Source organism: Onychomys torridus, chromosome 3, assembly GCF_903995425.1.
Source record: "Onychomys torridus chromosome 3, mOncTor1.1, whole genome shotgun sequence".
Taxonomy (NCBI): domain Eukaryota; kingdom Metazoa; phylum Chordata; class Mammalia; order Rodentia; family Cricetidae; genus Onychomys; species Onychomys torridus.
Window position 1 is genome coordinate 151,989,130 of NC_050445.1, and position 2,503 is coordinate 151,991,632.

Genomic DNA, 2,503 nt, shown 5'->3' on the forward strand with positions numbered 1-2,503 from the left:
CAAACCAAACCAAAAATCTTACTATTTCATAATTTATTATTATTAACGCGCGTGCGTGCGCGCGCGCGCGCGTGTGTGTGTGTGTGTGTGTGTGTGTGTGTGTGTACATGTGGACATTCTTGAAGCCAGAGGCAGACACCTGTTTCACTCTGTAATGCTCTGCCATTTCCTCACTGAACTTGGAGCTAGCTTGAGGTCAGTAAGCCCCACAGTGCTGGGATTATAGGTTAATGTGCAGTTCTTTTTTTTTTTAATTATTTTAAATGATGGAAATATAAATATACCTAAAAGCAAAGCTTTTGGAAAAACCATTTGTTCTTCCTTGTCCTGTATTGTTCCTCCAACTTTATCTTGGTCTCCAGCCTGGCCTTGTGTTTCAGGGCTGGGTCTCTGAAGACATCTTTGTTGACAAGACTTTTCTCCAAGAGTTTACCCACAGAGTACCTTGTGGGCAGGAGGTGCCTGTAGTTATAAACTTTCACAAAGGACTTGATCTTTGATCTCTTGGCGATTTTCTTCATGCCCATGGCTGCTGTCACTTTTCAGGGACAGCGGTCAATTTCATCACCAGGGCACGTAAGGGCGGTCTAAGGTGCTGCCATCATCAGTGTTCCTCACCATGACAACTTTGCGTCTGGAGTAGCGTCCAGCCAGGACCGGCACCACTGTCCCAGGTTTCATGAACTTGCCCATTTTGACAGTAAGCAGCCAGTCCCCAGCAGAAAGGGGGTGCAGGTTTTTATGTGGGTCCTGGGATTCAAATTCAGACCCTCATGCTTGCACAGCGAGCGAGCAGTCACACCCACTGAGCCCTTCTAACCCATTTTAGCTTGGCTCTAAGTAAATGATAGCAATGAAACCTATATTTCCATGTTGGATTTCCTCAGCTCTGATTTTTCTCATAATCTCTGTCCTTCATGTGGGTGGCATCATGTCAGGAAGGTGGACTGACTGCTCTTGTCCAGCTTAGACTCTTTTTTTTTTTTGGTTTTTCGAGACAGGCTTTCTCTGTGTAGTTTTGCGCCTTTCCTGGAACTTGCTTTGTAGGCCAGGCTAGCCTTGAACTCACAGAGATTCGCCTGCCTCTGCCTCCCGAGTGCTGGGATTAAAGGCGTTCACCACCACTGCCTTAGCTTAGACTCTTAATGGCATGCTGTCCACTGAGTGAAGCCACAGCAAGAAAAGCCTGTGCTGGTAATGGCACTGGGAACGAAGGCTTAAGTTTGCCATTGATAATATGTCCGACTTTCACATTCATCAAGACTGAATTGTTAAGTGATCTTTTGTTTTATTTGGAACCAGTTCACTTTTGCAAATGTGTTTGTTCTCCCAAGGAAAGCAATAACTTAACCCCACGTGGGTTCACATGCAGTGTTGTGCCAGGCAGTCCCCTTTACACATACAGAGGGTTTCTTTTCTTCCCTTGAGTATGGTGCCAGGCTCATTCACTCTAAAGATGGAGAGGCATGCACACCCCTGTTTTCCTTTGCACCTCTGCCTTCCTCTGTTCTTCTTTCTCCTCTCTCCCCTTTCACCACCCTGCAGAGTCTTTAAGCTGAGACTGGAGCCACACTGCTTAATGTCTTTCTGTGAATGGATCCCAGAGTACATTCTGCAGTGAAATTTCCCAGTGAAATCGAATCCAAGGGCTCTGTAGGTCTGTTTAATCTATAGCTGCTCTTGGCTCCCACTTCCAAAATGAGCATTTTAAAAATTGGTCCAGTAGATGATGTGAGCAGAAGATTGCCATCCAGCTGAGGCTCAGCCAGCCTGAAAAACCATCTCCCTTGCAAAAATAGTTTCCATCTGAGGGACAGGAAGCACTAGGAGCTCTGGGTCACGTGCTAATTTTTTGCAAAAAGATTGATCTTCACACCCCATGATTTTATGGAGGCTCAGATTAATTCCCTTTCCATGAGAGTGATGTGGGTTTCAGGAGAATTTGCATACCTTTTCTGTTTTCCTGCTTTTTATGGATATATGTGAGAATCGATGTGGTTTAAATGCTTAATTCTGGGAGAACCAGAGTGATGGAGAGCTGGGGTTGCTTTACGACCGACCATCTGTTCTCCTGTTTGTCTTCTGGGATGAGCCCCTGAGTCCAAACTTCCTACCTACCCTCTTTAAGCTCTGATTTAGTGCACAGCAGAAAGAGGTGAACCACATGGTGTGTGTGTGTGTGTGTGTGTGTGTGTGTGTGTGTGTGTGTGTGTGGTTAACCCAGGAAGACTCACTTGCTATTCTATTTATTTAATCTATTAATTAAGCTTTAGATTTATTTTCATTACACTTAATTATGTGTCTCTGTGGAAGTATGGGCATGTGCAGGTGCCTGTGGAGGCCAGAGGGGCTGGATCTCCCTGTAACTGGAGTTACAAATGTTTGTGAGCTGCATGGCATAAGTCCTCTAGAAGAGCAAGAAATACTCTTAATCACTGAGCCATCTCTCCAGTCTTTGGTTTTTGAAACAGGGTCTCATTTTATAAGCCCAGGCTAGCCTCAA

The 2,503-nt window shown here is 45.1% G+C and overlaps 1 pseudogene; it reads right to left on the reverse strand.

The window, feature by feature from the left end:
* Positions 1–284: 284 nt before the first annotated feature.
* Positions 285–693, reverse strand: LOC118580866 (annotated as a pseudogene).
* Positions 694–2,503: the final 1,810 nt, after the last annotated feature.